This window comes from Danio rerio, chromosome 17 (assembly GCF_049306965.1).
Source record: "Danio rerio strain Tuebingen ecotype United States chromosome 17, GRCz12tu, whole genome shotgun sequence".
NCBI classification, from domain to species: Eukaryota; Metazoa; Chordata; class Actinopteri; order Cypriniformes; family Danionidae; genus Danio; species Danio rerio.
Window position 1 is genome coordinate 19,595,250 of NC_133192.1, and position 17,272 is coordinate 19,612,521.

Here is a 17,272-nt window from a genome sequence, read left to right on the forward strand (position 1 = left end):
ACTATGCTTCTAACTACAATTCGAGGTGTAGTTGCAAGCCTACAAGTTTGCGAATGTTCGTTGGAACAGTGGATTTGGGAATCACCAAATCCAGGAACTATGTTTTTAAAAACACTACCTACTGTAGGTCCTTGGTTGGCTAACAATACGCCCCAGACCAACACCCATCCAACAATCACCATCACCAACAGTTGATCTCAATTAAACTTGTAACAAAAGTTTTATTTGCCAATATGGTTTAATTATCTTTCTTTAAAAAGCAATTGTTTAAAAAGTTTTTATTCTCTGTTTGTTCTCTGTATTTAGCTTTTAGACTTTTGTGCATACATTTAGTGCTTTATAGTTTTTAAAACTTGTTAAAAAAAGATTCTATGAAATGTTGAAAAGAAAATTTATGAATACAACTAGAGTTTGCTTGTTTTGGCAAATTACTTAAAATATATGGCTAAAAAATTACTATAACCAGGCCATTAGAAAAAAGCATCCTTACCGTTTAGTCCTGCATAAATCTGAAATTTCATTCTTAATGTTCTTAGATTCTTAAATGTTCTTAAATTTGACTTGATGGACCCTGCAGAAACCCTAAAATAAATATGGTACATTTTACCATTTAATTTGGACATTGTTCATTACAATATTTTGTCAAAAGTTTATTAAAAAAGTAATACTTTTAAACAAAATTTATACATTTCTTTGATGACCTTTCTTGAGGCTTTTCTTTGAAAAAATATATACAGTTATTAATTACAACTTGAGGGATGTTTTTCTGAGGATTCTTGCCTTTCTAAATAAACCGTGATGCACAGCAATGAATGCGTGTGTATCTTGTTATATACTCCATATCTAATAAGCCGTTTCTGTACAACTTGCAAAAATTTGGCAAATATATATTTTTTATAAGCTTCTCATTAAAAAACAACTAGCTACAATGGCTGCTTGAAGGTTTTAGCTTTAGACTGATGTATAGTTTGTCAAAATCCACATCCTAATGCTGGCTAAGATATTAAATATTTATTACATGTATTTTATATATAAAATTATTAAAAATGTTTGTTCAGACTTATATGCGTTTCTTTTTTCTTGTCAGCTTTTAATTAAACAGTATAATCATTTGAGTAAGATTTAATAAATTATATTTAAATGCAATATCATCTGTCATATTTTATCTAACTGCTAATGCAAGATGCACATGAATCTTTTCCTTTTGTTTTTTATTTATTTGGAAAACCATATGTTTTAACAGTAGTTTCTTTGTGCAGATTTAAAACAAAGACACAAAGCTATGCAAGTGGAATGTTGTTCCCCTGAGTGTGGAGACTTCTGTCTGTGTAAGGTGTTTTCTGCAGCTGCGCTGATTTGCAGTACATTTCAGTGGCAGAATCTAGGAGGAGTTTACTTTTAATTAGGAGTTGGAGAGGATGTGAAAGTCACATTCAGGGTGAAATGTTATCTGGTTACATTAGTGGCAGAGGTTTCATTTTAAGGTTTAAAGAGAAAATTAACCTCTCGCCAATTAAAGCCCTCGATTGTTGAAGAGTGTCATGCCATTTATTCAAGCAGACTGAGCATATTGACAGTTTTGGATGTGTAAATGTCAGGATTAATACGAGGAATACAGGAATAATTATTTTCCGACGAAAGCTCACAACTGAGACCATTAAAGTACATTTAAATTCTGAGCTCTCTGTTACAGTCAAGACTCCTTATTTGAAGTTGTCTCATATTGTTTCCTCACTTGACTTCATTTTTAGAGAGGGAAATAGTCCTTTTTTCGAACATAATTTTTTTTACTGAATAAAATTTACTTTTACAGACTTTTTGACCTTCAAATATTGAGATTTTTTTTGGAAATAGTGCAGGCTTGTTTTAGATCATAAACTCCGGGACTGTGTTTTAGTGTACCAAAATGGTAGTATATAGCCAGAACGGTTTGTTTGTTCTGAATCAGGGGTGTCCAAACTCTGTTCTGGAGGGCCGGTGTCCTGCAAAATTGAGTTCAAACCCCATCAGACACACCTGGGCTAGCTAATCAAGCTCTTACTAGACTTTGTTGAGACAAGTTGGAGCTAAAATCTGCAGGACACCGGCCCTTCAGAACCGAGTTTGAACACCCCTGGTCTAAATGATCTAAAATTGAGTATTTAAGTTTCTGTGTTAGAATGACAAAATATGACAATATTTTTATATATCACGATTATAAAAACATATGTATTTTTATCTGAAGGAGAGAGGTTCAGTTTTTAGTAAAATTGTTTCGGCTTTTACACAAGCCTAGTGGAGAATCTATGTTGTTTAAAACAAAGGCCGTATTAATTTGTATTCGATTAATTATATTTACTTTAGACTTGATTTTTTTTAGGAACAAGCTAGTTTTTACTCAAAGGTTGAAACCACTGGTTCTTGAGAGAATGAAGTCAAATATTTAGTAGCATTTATTGATTGTAAATTCACATTTCCTGGAAATGTAGAATGCATTTTCAAAAAAAAAAAGCAGTGCAGAAATTGTGTTAGTAGGAGGTTGGTGTGAGTCAAGATATTCTGGAGATGGTATTTAAGAATTTGGTTGAAAGAGTTTGATTGCATGGGATGGACTGTTGCCAGTTAAAGAAAAGCAAGAACTGTGTAGAGTAGTAAAAATTGCCAATGCAAGTGTAAAGTACAAAGAAAACCAAATGAAATGTATTTATTGTCAATTAAACAGATAGCACATGTCATTATTAAAGATCATTCCTATCCCTTAAATAATAATAATAATAATAATAATAATAATAATAATAATAATAATAATAATAAAATCATCCTTTGCCATCAAAAAGATGTTTTAGGCAATCTGAAGTAAAGAAAAATGTGTATCAAATGTCTTTTGTGCCTGCTGGGTTTTTAGTATAGGGTTTTTAGTAGAGTTTGTATTATGATGTATGTGATGATATTGAATGTATTTGTGTTGCTTGTTTTTTTATGATATGTGTGATGTGCACGCTAATGTAGTAGTGTGGTGAAGCCAACAACAAATTTCCATTTTCATTTTAAATTTTAGCATTGCTTTAAAACTGTGTTTCTATGATTTGCATATGTAAAAAAAAAAAAAATCGAGGATGTGACGTCATAAGCTCGAGCTCTCTGTTTGTCAAGTTTTTTTTGAAGTTTTGTTCCTTTTTCTACCTAATACATTGCACTTTATAAAGGTTTTAGCCGTCTCTTTGTAAATAGTCCAAACTCATTTTAGTTTGAAAACTCTAGGGCTGGTTTTCAGTGTACAGTAGATGAATCAAAACAAAATGGTGTGAAGCGGTCTGGGTCACTAATTAAATTACTTCTTTCTCTGGATTTAAAAACTCTTCGTAACATTTGGGTTAATTAATGTAAGTATACAAGTAATGCAAGTGTACATAACTATGTTGTAGTGGATATTTATTGTGCCTTTAAGTTACCTCAGATCTGTAAAATAAAATTTAAAGTTATACTAGAAGGCGCTTGAGTTTCTGTGTGCGCATATATGATGGTATTTTTCTTCACCTAAAGAGGTTAATGCTTGTGAAATGACCCTCAGAGCAGTTCTATAGTTAAAGTTCATGTGTTTTAATGTACTTTAGTAAAATGGCAGAGGCTGAAAACAAGCACCAAGTATGATTGGTGAATATATGAATAAATAAAGTAAAAAGGTACACTGTAAAACCCAACAGCCAACATTATCAAATGAAATGAGTGTAGTTAACTTAAATTTGACTGAAAGTTAATTCTACTCATTTGAAAAGAGTTTTGAACTCTTTGAATGTAATGAGTTCATTAAATACCTCAATACTTTAACTTAAATGGAGTAAGTTCACAATACCCACATAGATCAGTTTTTTTTTTTTTTTAAACTCAAATGGTTTATAGCAATCGGTTTCCTCAAAGGGTTTGAGCTGCCTTAACTTATTGAGTATTTCAGTACTCAGTGGGTTTGAGTTCTCTTCATTTATTGGGTTTTACTGTGCTCAAATTGCTTAGTTTACTCAAATGGATTAAGTTCGCAGTACTCATTAGGATAACTTTTTGAACTTGGTTTGTTGCAGTCGGGTTTTCTCAAACAGTTTGAGTTACCTTAACTTATTGGGTTTTACAGTGTAAAAGAAGTTATATTTTGATTTTTATCTGGTTCTGTTTTCTGTTTTAATGTATACTTGTATCATTTAAAGGATTTATACTTAAACATGATTTTATTTCTGTTTAATTTAATAATAGTTATTTTTTATATAAAGAATGCTAATATAATTTATTTCTATCTTTAAATAATTAAAAAAATAAAAAATGTTGTACTATAATTTAGTTTTTGATGTGTTTTCCTGTCATGTAGTGTTAATGGCGATCTTTCCTGTAAGATAGTGGACATGGCAGTATGGTCGAGGATCTTTAACGTTTTAAAACACTGCTTTAAAACACAAACACACTAGTGAAAAAAAATCAAAGCCTCAAGTGGTGTTTGTGTGGGTAGAGTACAGCAAGGCATCCTGGTGTAAATGTGTCTGGCTCTGTGTGCTCTCCATCAGCCCTTAAGCCATGGAAGAATGTGAGAAGTTCTTTTTCAAAAGCCAGTTCTTGGTGCTCGAGTGGATCCAGCCTGTGACCTGGGATTATTGTTCAAGTTCATCTGTGTCCAGACAGGTGTGTAATGGCTTGTAATTCTGTCTGAGAGAGAGGAATGGGGGAAGGTCGAGACCAGACAGAGTCTTGAGCTGCTGAACAGGGGGCTGAAAATGTGCTGTGTTGAGTCTGGACATGCTTCACACATGTGGGCTGATGCCACACTGAGCTTTAGCTGCTGAGGTGAGCTCTGAACATCGTCAGGTGCTGTTAAAATCATGCATGCTGTTCTTAGCTGTTACTAATGTGAAAGGCCACTTTAAAACATTAGTGTGATTTAATTTGTTTTATTTTACTTTTTTGTGTGTGTGAAACTGAGTATTTAGGGTGGACATTTTAGTTACATTGAAGGTATTTCTAAAGCGTTTATTTACCTTGATTAGTACATTTATATATACATTTGTAGATGCATTTATAGATTTATTAGACAGTCTAAATTATTAGCCCTCCTGTTTGAAATATTTTCCAAATGGTGTTTAACAGAGCATTTTCACAGTATTTTCTATAAAAAAAAAAAAAATTCTATAGAAACTTTTATTTAGCGGTGTAAAAAAAATTAAGATCAATATTATTAGCCCTTTAAAGAAATATATATTTTTAAGGTCGTCTAAAGCAGTGGTTCTTAATTCAGAGCTTCACGAATACTTATGTACATGTGATTTTTTTTTTAAGTTTTTTTTTTTTTTTAGTAAATTTTCAACAATTTCAACAAATCTTTTTTCACAGTGTCATTATGGGCTATTGTGTGTAGAATTTTAAGTAAAAAAAATCATTTAATCAATTTTGGAATAAGGCTGTAACATAAAAAAATATGAAAAAATTGAAGCGCTATGAATACTTTCAGCATGCATTGTATATGTAAATATATAAACTCTCTTCTAGTGGATATACTGTATATTGTGCCTTTAAGTACTCAAGTTACATCAGATCTGTAAAATGAAGCTTGAAATTAAACTGGAAGGCGCTTGAGTTTCTGTGTGCATATATGATGGTACTTTTCCTCACCTAAAGAGGTTAAATACTTGTGAAATGGCTCAGTTCTGGAGATAAAGCTCATGTGTTCTAATGTACTTGGTGGTAGTGAGATGGCAGAGGCTGAAAACACAAGCACCAAGTACGATTGGGGAATATGTGCAATTAAATCATCACTGATCATGCAGACTTCATATTGAAAAAGCCTCTTGCAGTTCAATATTTACAGACACTAGACACATATTGCAATTTAATTAGGTCTGCAACAGTACATTTTGATTTATTCATCCCAAAGTAGCAACATCAAACAACCAGTTCAGATTTTAGGACTAGATTCTTTGATTCCATCCACTTATATAGCAGAAATCGTATGGTCTCTAGACATTGGTGTGCAGCTAACTTACAAATAAAATCAAACTCTCCCACGTGATTTTGTAAGGCTATTTTTTAATTTATTTTTTGGCACGCATTTCAGGGTGTTGTTTGATAATACCTTTATCTGAGGGTCAAGGGGCTAGGAATTCTGGGAAGGATTCCATACGTCGTCTGCCCATTGTTCTAGTAAGAACTACAGGTAGAATGATAAATCATTGATGAATAGTTGACGGTTACATTCAGAGGATGCAAAACTCATTTGTGCAAAGAGAGAGAGAGAGGGAGTATAGGAGTGTTTGGGCATATACTGATATACAAGCAGTTTTTAATTTGCGTACACTTCCCTTGAAAGAGTGTCATTGTGGCGACACAAACATGTACACATTTATCCTTGGAAAAACAAAGCGTGCTCCTTCTAGTGAGTTTTGACATTCCTCTTCAAGGTAATGGCCCTTATGAATATGCATAAGGGGCTCACCTTGAATTATAGGAATGTCTTTTAGCTTTAGTGAGGATGTCAGAAAAGAGAATGAAATGACTGTTGATGTTGATTTTTGTTTTTCTGGCATCGTCTGATTGAAGGGCAAACATACTCTTACCTGGATGATCGCAGCGGTAAAAATATCCCCGTCTGTTGCCTGATTTTCACACCACTTCTTTTTTCTCGAAGCATTAAAAAGAGGCACAAAAGAAATCAAGTTGTTTGCAAAAGGTTAGAAGGCGCACTCGCATTTGCATGTCCACACACGTTCTAAATGTTTTTACAATAATAATGCTAATAAAACAGGCATGGCATGTTCTGTCTGCTCTCATTGTACTCATAAATGACTCTCTGAGAAATCAACTAGGTGCGTTTGCTTTTTTAAAAAAAAACTTTCTCACATGAATTAGTCCATGTCGTGTACGAGTCTTTTTAAACCAATTGGGCAGCAAATGAGGTAGCTGGGGTTAATAGCCATCATTTTGTCACTGTTTATTTAGAAGCACAGCAAGCCCTTGATCAGAGCTCCTTGACAATGTTTGGGAACTGAAGTGTTTCTCACAACTGACTACGCCTGTAGTTACTGGCCGCAATCATGTTTGCTGCAAAAACATTTCCCTCCCATTGTTTTGGATGTGATTATATTTTTTCCCCACTGTTTAATGATTTCCAAAGAAATCGCTTACATTTACCAATACTGCATGTATTCTATAAACCAATACAGTAAATAATGGCTGCTCATTTAGGCTATTCTTAAGTGTCGTTCAGAAATCATTGTAGCTCAGCTTAAGGAACCATATTATTAATGTGCTGCTTAAATGTTTTAATTTTGGTTTGTTTTAGATATAGATTGTATTTTGTATTATTTATCAATGTTGCATCCGATTTTAAAGGAATACTCCACTTTTTAAAAAAATGCTAATTTAACTCCTAAGTCTCCTAGAGTTAAACAGTTGACTTGAACCATTTTTTTTATCCATACAGCCGATTTCTTGTTCTGGCAGGGTAACTTTTAGCTTAGCATAAAAGACAAAAAAACAAACAAACTATTTTTAGGCATAATTCTGGCATAATTGTCAAGTAACTCAGAAGACTTTTAAAATAAGCCTTTAAAAAAGGTGGAGTGTGTCTTTAATACATCCAGGCTGAAGGCTAATTTATACTTTCACCTGGTGCCAAGTCGCAGACCTCACGAAAATGACGAGGCTTTTATACTTGATGTGTTCGCTATTGAGATACTTTTTTAAATGACGAGGTGGTCAAAAGAAATCGACGGTAACAACAGACGGATAAATATAGAAGTAGGAAGTTTCCGGAACTACGGTATATCTTTAATATCATTCAAAAATTTTTAAACTAATTATCTTTATTAATTATTTTAATGATTATAAAGATTTTTATAACCATTCGAGAATTTTTTATTATCAAACTTTGATGCATCACTTGCTTTTGTTCATATCCTGGACAGTTCTACCTATTAAAGTTTATTAAAATATGAATGACAACAGAACATGAGTTGCTCTACAAATATATTTTTATTATGGCAAAAATAAAAGCAAAAAAGTACACTTACTAAAAAAATACTGACTTTTTATTTTTTTTTATTTTTAGATTTAGCCCACTCCACAATTCACACGTTACTGTTTGGCTGGTTTGTGTTCTCTACTTAATTGCTAAAAAGGCAATAATGGTCCAACATTCCTGACAATTATCACCAATAAAGCCCAGAAAAACAGTGCATTGGTATTTTGTTAACCGATAGATTCAAATATTCTTTTCCAGTTATCAAAGAAATAATTAAATTCATTATAGTTTTGTAGCTGTTAAATTGTTGTAAATTCAAAATTGTAATCAGTGTAAAACCTATGAGTGCTGGAAAAACATTCTGTAATTGTGTATTAAAATAATTGGGCCTCCACTTCTGCCACTACCTTTCTTTTTGGCTTTAACAAACTTATCCCTCAAGTTTTTCTAAACTTTTTAACAAAAACTTGCAATTTTTTGCAAAAGAATTATTGGCCATCTGATTATTCTTATGATCACGCATGAACGGATCAATAAGATATCTGTAAAGACGTACCAAAATCTTTTTAAAGTGATTCATATAATACAAATAATCATATAATACAAATAATTAAAGTATTATTTAAAAAGTAATATTAAAAGAACAGACATTCAAAAAAATCACAGTGACCCCAGAGTTTAAGACACTCATATATACAATCTAGTAAAAATATATTTAATAAAAAAGTAAAAAAATGTAATAGTTGGTGACATCCAAATTAATGATGATAACAGTTTTTATTTTTAAAATGAAAACAGTTTGTGCACGTATGTATAGCTTTTTCAATGTTTTTGTCAACTGATTCTCTTAATAATTTAAATCGTTCTTATGATTAATGTCATAATATCTTTGACTTGTATAAAATGTATAAAAGTGTCTGCTTATTCAAAAATGAAAATGTCAAATATTTTGTCTAAATTTGACAATTGCATTTGAATCAAGCCTACATACCTGGCATACTCTTCCAATTCAGGTACAGAAAAAATAACAACTGGTGTATGTTTGGGCAAAACTACGTTTGTTCAAATAGTGCTTGAAAGCGGAGTTTTTTAAACCTGTTTGAGAACAAACATTATTTCTGTAATTTTGTTCAGCGTCGCAAGTGGTGTAGAAACAACACCCTTCATCTTTACCGGTGTTTGATTAATTTCCAAAGTTAAGCAACTGGCTCTTGTGAAGCATTCTCTGCTAGTCAACAATGCGGTGACGAAGAAATGAAGGCAAAAAGTGAACAGAAGTGGTTTCCAGAAGAAGTAGCAGCGAATGCGAGAGGATGTCTGAAGACAGATAATGAATGAGACTGGAGATTTTTCCTGTCCTCTCGTTTGGGTTTAGTCGCTGTGGAAATTCATTAGGAATGCAGTCACACTCTCAAGTGAATGACCATATCAGCTTACCAAATGCAAATACCTCAAAATCTGCAGAGAAGGGAAAGGATTATGTGGTTGGTCTATTAACCTCCCAAAGAGATAACTGACATCTTATCTCCCCAAAATGGCAGGAAGAGCTTGACTACCATCAACCTGAGTTTGACACACACTTTTCACAATAATTAATAGGATCAGATGAAATTTTAAATAGGCCTCCGGGTTTCTATTATGGCTCCCCAGGGCTGAGAGAAACGCATGAAGTGTTTGCTGTTGTAGAGGGATGGAGTGCTCTCTCTATCTCTCTGTCCTCATTGAGGAATATCTGTGTCAGTGCCACCAATCGAACAAAAAAAGAAAAGGAAAAAAAAGTTGAATGCCTTTTCTCACACACTCTATTGTGCGGACTTATGTGAGGGCAAGGTCAAAGGGGGCATGATGTCATAGTTACCCAGAGGGCATTTCAGTTGTCATTGCACTGGTCAACTGACACCAATCGATGAGCGCAGGGCTGAGTAGTTTGGGCCTCAGGGTCAGAAATAGAGATGGACAATACTGAAATACTATCTTGGAATTGTCTTCATGCAGCTGCATTACTAGCTATTTGTATGGACGTTTAAACAGCTGCGGTGATCAGACATTGGTCATGTTCTTGAAGTGTTATGACCAAAAATAAATAGGTTAGCGGATATAATTATTTGAAATAAATGCTGTCATTTTACATTAGGTTTAAGTTTAATCACCAAATGCACACAGCTATTTTTATGCAATGTAAGGAATGCCGGGGCCACACAATCAATTTGTAGGTCAACATGAAGGAATTAAGGTAACTTATTAGTTTTATAAATACAAGTAGATTAAATATTCAATTCAGTTCATTTTTATTTCTATAGCGCTTTTACAATGTAGATTGTGTCAAAGCAGCTTAACATAGAAGTTCTAGTAAAATGAAACAGTGTCAGTCCAGTTTTCAGAGTTGAACTTCGGTTTATTTCAGTTCATTGTGGTTTAACTTTCACTGCAAAAAGTCCAAACACTGAAGAGCAAATCCATCGATGCTTGGTCCTAAACCAAGCAAGCCAGTGGTGACAGTAGCGAGGAACAAACTTCACCAGTTGACCAAAGTGAAGGAAAAAACCCTCGAGAGAACCAGGCTCAGTTGGGCACAACCTTTTTTCCTCTGACCAAACTTCTTGTGCAGAGTTGCAGTGTAGGCACTGGAGAATGCTGCACTGTAAATTCTAACATGTTCAGTTTACTTAAAAAAAGTTTGGAAACCGATTGCCTTATTTTTGCAATATAAACTTACAAGGAAATCTTAAGTTAAGTTTAATTATTGACTTGAAGTAAGAAAACTAAAACTTATAAAGTAAACTAACTGTTAAAAATTAAGTAAGTTTAATAGAAAATTCTAGTTAACATACTTGTCATTATTTAGTAATCTTACTTAGGGTTTTATAGTAAGATTACTTTAATAACTCTATTTAACTAATACTGTTCTACCATGTTCAGTTAACATCTTGAATGCTAGTAGTCTCAACATTGTTTTAATCCACCATTTTAAGTAATGTCAACTAAAGAAACTACGTGCAATCGGTTTCCACATTTTCTTCAATTAAACTGAACATAAAATATGTAGTTCAACCTACAAGTAATGACATTATACAGGTCTTAAATGTAAACATTTTATTTGACAAAATTAGCAGAATTTCACAATACACTTGTGATATTTTAGTATCACAATACACTTGTACACAATACAGTTTTGTAAAAACCTGTTGTAAAGTGCTGTAATATACTGTAAACAGCAATACAGACAAAAAATATAATAAACATGTTCAACCCTAAAACACAAGTTTTCAAAAAGGTTTGAAAATCTATCAAAAAAACTTTAAATACTTGACACTTGGAAAAAAGATACTTGAATTAGTGTAATTAAACATGCCATTGCACCAGCACCTTAAACATGGCAGCATATAGACACTCACAGAGGAACAGATATTAAGCTTTAAAGCTAATTTGTTAGACTGTGTAGTTTAGATTTTCCTACAGAAAATATCACATTAGTGTGGTCAAAAGTATTGAGTTTGGTATCAATCAATACTGAAATATTAAAAATATCCATTTTCCACCAGCATTTGAGTGCTACTGAGCTCGTTCTTAAACACCATTGATTGGCCACTGTGTTCACATGCTCAACAGAAATGACTGTGATTGGCTGTGACTGTCATAGGTTTACCATTTTCAAACAAAGTTACACAGACACTGAAGTGTTTCAAAGCCATGTCGATAGCTGATTTGTTTAGAAGCTAACATATAAGCTATCTGGTGATGAATCGACTGATCGACAGTGCTTTGAAGTTATCCAGTGTCTTTGTATCTTTGCACCTGGTGAACAGTGGTGAAGTGTGGTAAAAATAATGACCTTCAAAGCCAATCAGTCATATCTACTGAGCATGTGAACACAATGGCCAATCAGTTCTTGCAATGTTAGTGGGAAATGGATGGACTTGTTTTTTATTTATTTCAGTACCGATTGGTACCAAACTCAATACTTTTGACAACCCTATAAATCACAATACACTTTTTTGGTAAAAAAAAAAAAAGTGTTTTAAACACCAAAATGCTGCAGTCCTAAATGTAACACTGCAAACAGCAACATGTTAAAAAGCAACACTTTGTAATTAAACATGCCATTATACCTGAACCTTTAAACATAAAGCACAGCAGTATATAGGCACTCGCCGAATAAAACACATTACGCTTCCCTCCCAGCAAAAGCAACACATGTTGAACAAATTCAAATGCATTGCTCAAAGTCTTTGGGTAGTCCGAATTCAGTGTGTAAATCAAAGCAAAAAAAGAGACATACTGCATGTGGCAAAGTCCATAACCACTTTTCCTTCCAGTATAAAGGCCCACATTGCATCCATAATGAGGTTCTTTAGACATCTTCACACACGACAGTCAGCAGGCCAACATCTTCTGCACTGAAGTCCGACTCTACAATTACATCCTATGAATAGAGAAAGAAAAATAAGTAAAGTTTGATATTCAAAATGGCACTAATAAAGCCTGTAGTGGCCAGGAGACCAAAAGCAGAGGTGAAAAAAATACAATTCCTTGTGCTTAATTTAGTAACACTTTAGTAGGAACCAATTACCCTATTAACTAGTTGCTTATTAGCATGACTATTTGTGTTTATAGTACATTTTACATTCAAATGCTTCTTATAAGAAGGCCTTGCTATGGTGCTCCTTCTTCAATGTAGACCAACACGATGGATTTGCCTGTACTGCTTCTACTAGGCTTGTCATGATAGTGGAATTTATTACCAATCCATATTGTAATTTTAAAAACATCCATTTCCTGCTAACATTTGAGCATTGTTGAGTGTCATTTCTGTTAAGCATGTGAACAGAATGGCAAAACAGTGCTGTTTAAAAATGTGCTCAAAAGTGCTTAAAATGTTAGCAGGAAATTTGCTGCTTAAAATTGCAGCAGAGATTGGTACTAAATTCCAGTATCTTGAACATGATACTATTCTAAAGGAACAATACATTTTTTTTAAATTAAAGAAACACTGTAATGTAATAAAACAAACTGCAGTAAAAGTACTTTTAAAACATTTTAAAGAAATTAAATGCAAATGTGTGAGAGACCAATTGGTGCTACATAATCAATATAAATATTTTGTAGGGAAAACTTAATAAATTGGGAACCGATTCATGAATGCATTTGGTTTTGCTAGATTAAAGCAGTGAGTCAAGTTTGCATTATTTAGCACACTTTTTAAAAATGTATTAATAACTATTTTTTAATAAGAAAATTGATGTTTTAGTATGGCTTTTAGAACAAGGGTGCAGCCATCTACAATCCCACAGCAGGTGACTTCACAGGGTTGGTTATAATACGGAGCATCTTTGACTTTGTGGCTTTTAACACTATCTTTTTACATCTTAATCCAGCAGGTTCTTTCAACTGAAATTATATTTCTCTCAACATATTACATAGGTATTACACTTATTAAGATTTTTTTTTCAAGCTAATCTTCCTCCTTTTCAAAACAAGTGTGTTTAAAAATTAAAGAAATGCATTCATTACTTCACTGGCCTATGAAGCTAACTGACCCTGTGACGGCACAAGCTGCTGTATTTGCAACATAGCAATGCTCTTGCTCCAAAGGCCATAATATAACATCCCTCTTACTTTCAAATACTTACATTAAATGCATTTGTTTTATTTTTATAAAATTGAAATTTTTTATTAATAAGTGAAGTAAACTGGAATGACTGCTTCATTTCCAGTCTAAGAAAGCAGAAACAATAATACTACTTACAAAACACATCCTGAAAATTTCTTTAGACTCATCCCTCTAAAGGACTGAAAGACCCCGGAGAACTGCTGCCAGATGACCTTGAAAAAGTAAAGACAGGTAGACATGCATTATAGCCCAATGTAAACATCGAATGCAATTTATTGCAATCAAATGCAAATTATGATTCAAAGATGATGTCACAAAAATACCTTTGAATTAACATGTTGAAAATTTCTTCTAGTTTTCTTCTGCAATTTTCTCCTGTTTTTTTTTTTTATTTCAATCAAACGAGCAGTGTGTGTCCAATGCCGCGTTGGCAGAACTTGGATCTCACATTTCTTCCTGATATTCGATTGAATTCTGCAAAGATCCAATCAAAACATTATTAGTCATTAATAACATTCAAAAACACAAATTCACAAAATCAAACAAAGTTTTGAAAAGAAAACAAACCTTCTGCAGCACTTGCATCAGCTGGTGTTTCCTCTATGACTTCCTTCTGGATGTCACTGTTGTGCACAAAAACGTAAAGTGTTATTGACATGGCTAAGCGATATTCTAAAACAAAAAACAGAAATCAGAAACACATGCAATGATACAATGCAATGCCATTTAGCAACAGATGTTACACTTTAACATGACATAGTTAAATGTTCTTGAATAATAAAAGCTGCCAAATACTCCCGGCGCCTGTCATCAAAAGCATGAGCTATACTTGTCACCAAACAGTAATAAACACAACCCCCGATTAAATATAATCATGGCATTGTTGCTGGTGTGCCTTACTTTTATGCGCATTAAAAGTGGAATAAATATTTGTCTCAATTGATGTCTTTAAAAGGACACTGAACTTTCTGACTAGGGTTGCACGGTTTACCGGTACTATGGTAGTATCGTGATACTATGGCTCCAAGATACTGGCGGTGCCACTGTAGTTTGTAAACGGTAGTATTGTCATTAACAGTCTGCCTACAATACATAATGCTGCATGTGAAAAAGTCACTAAAATACTTACACGATTCAGCAACAATAGATCATTGTATTTTAATAGTCTATGGAGCCTTCTAAGGTTGTAAAACTGTAGAATTTGCACCTTTTATAGTAGCCTATTGCATATTTTGTGATGGTTCATTTTGAATCGGAATTCGTTTATTTCTGTTCCTGTCAATATGATATAATAGCTACAACAACCGTGACAATCTATTAAAAAGAATGACTCATGAAGTGAAATTTTGAATTACTTTGGATTCTTATCCAATAATAAGTGTGAAAAAAGTATGATAGATGAAAAACCCAAAATAGCAACAGGAAACAATTTTTGACCACTTCATATAGCCTAGGTTTGTTGGAAAAATGCTCTTTTCTTTATGTATCTTTATTTTAATGTATTTTTTTTTGCTGGAATGAATACATTTTAGGTGAAGAGATGTGCAAATACTTTTTTCAACAATAAGGGAATTATTTAAATTCAAGTAGGCCTATAATAACATATACAATATATTATTTCTGACATTTTTCTTTATTTCATGGATTTAAGTTATGAATTACAGTATTGCAATACTACTTGGTATCACCATACTTCAGCTGGTATAGTATTGTAACATAAATTAATGGTATCACAACACAACAACCCTATTTCTAACTAGTCCTCAGATGATTATTCAAATGGACAAAATATTCTGACTATTCTTGATCATGCAGTTCTTTGCTGATAATTTTGTTAAATGTACTTTTAATGCATTAAACGATTTAAAATTACCCTGACACTCAGTATGGAGACAAGGTAACGTTAATAGAACAATTCATGAATATGTTCTATGGCTTGTGCGGTATTGTTCAAAAAGTTTTCTTTGATGTGTAAGTGCAAAACTTACATTTCCACTGCATATCAGCTCACAAACTGGTAGTCTGAAATAAAAAATAAATAAAGGGTATAATGATATTACAAACCAAATATGCCACTCACAATACTCTAATGGTGTGCTACATTTTAAACAACCTTGTAATTGTTCAAATTTATTTGCCCTAAATTGTTAAAAATTAGTGAAACCTTCTTTAAAAGTGCAAACTAACAGGTTTGGCAAAGCCTGTTTCTTTACAGAAAGTTTGCTTATAACAAAGGCTTGTTGATGCCTTTGTGTGATATTGAGCAAACAAAGGGATGTTTCTGTGCTTGGTTGTACGAGTTATATTACTTCATCATTAACGTTATCCATCACACATATTCAGTCGCGTCTGGTCAGATTTATTTGTCATTACAGCAATACAAAACACTCAATAACGTAACGGCAACACTGGAATAAACCTTCAAAACGGCATAAAGAAAAGACAAATAGCATATAAAACATAATGAGTTAATTAAATATCTCTCGCATTTTCATAAGTTTAACTTTAAGTTTCATAGGGATTGTTAGCATAAGCACACTTTAGCATCATGTGTAAATATGTATCTGCCTCATACAGTGACACGAATCGTAATCGCATCGAAATCCTAAATTACCTACGACACTCACGGGTCCATTTTGAGCTGAAACTGCTTTATAATGTTCTAAAAGCCTCGGCGGGTTAAAACTGCTGCTGCCCCGGCGATCATGGAGAAAAAAACGACTGGTCTGGTCATGAGCCGCTCGCTGACGCCGGACCGAATCACAGCTGATCTCCTCACCTGCTTCCTGCAGGTGATCTCATAAAAGTAAATCTTAAAAAAAAAACACGCATATTTTCGTCACAACAAGCGCCACTAAAGTTCAGCGATAACTAACGTTACAGTATTTGTAATGCGGATAAATAGGTTTCGTTTTCTTTTTTAAAAATGTAGACCTACAGCTATGTGTTAACTTTACATCTATTTGAACTGATCATTGCGCGTGCTCTTGCTCTCTCAGTGCATCATTTAAAATGGCGCGGCCCGCTCTTTTAAAGCATAACGCCCACTTTACAAATTACTACTAACTTTACAAATTATTAATAGTTATTAAAAAGGACTAAGCAGCTAAAAATAGCTTATCTAGTAAAGTAGACAGTATTGCAAATAACGTGCAGTGGTCAAAACGTTTAGTCACAACATCATGGGCTATTAATTAGTTCACAAAACAGCAAACAATTTCACAAAGTGCAGGAAATAAACAGATTACTGATACTATACAAATAAAATCAAAGTAGTAATTAAAACGAAAAGTTTACCTTGATTTACAGCAGTACATCTTCTCAATATGAAATCCTGTCCTTCAATGGCGGTGCTGGGTGGCGGTTGGTTGTGACTCGGGATGGGGGATGGGAAATCACCACCCAGTACGCATGCGTAACAGCATGGCTTAGCCCTTATAAGCAATTTTACTCAAATTACATTAGTTATGGGAACTTTATACCTTACTATGTCAGCAACACTAATGAATTTCTAGTAAACTCAACAATTAGCTTAAAATTAAGTAAACACACTAGAATTTTGATAGTAAGGAATACTATTCGCATTTACAGTGTGGACATTCATCGTGGAGGAGCTGCAGGTATGAGTAGGTCACTGGCGGGTGTTAAGGCAGGGCCATGGGATCAATGCAGAGACTCGTCTGTCA

The 17,272-nt window shown here is 33.5% G+C and overlaps 1 long non-coding RNA gene across 3 annotated transcripts; it reads right to left on the reverse strand.

Annotated features, from left to right (window-relative positions):
- Nucleotides 1-11,052: 11,052 nt before the first annotated feature.
- LOC137488088 (uncharacterized) lies at nucleotides 11,053-16,932 on the reverse strand. 3 transcript variants are annotated; one of them, XR_011006987.2, is made up of 6 exons: nucleotides 16,884-16,932; nucleotides 15,575-15,608; nucleotides 14,154-14,209; nucleotides 13,910-14,060; nucleotides 13,722-13,798; nucleotides 11,053-12,398 (listed from the first exon to the last, which is right to left on the reverse strand). It is a non-coding gene; the product is annotated as an uncharacterized lncRNA (long non-coding RNA). The 3 variants fall into 3 exon arrangements; XR_012393311.1 differs by lacking the exon at nucleotides 16,884-16,932 and adding an exon at nucleotides 16,214-16,338; XR_011006986.2 differs by lacking the exon at nucleotides 16,884-16,932 and adding an exon at nucleotides 16,201-16,338.
- Between the last annotated feature and the right edge of the window lie 340 nt (nucleotides 16,933-17,272).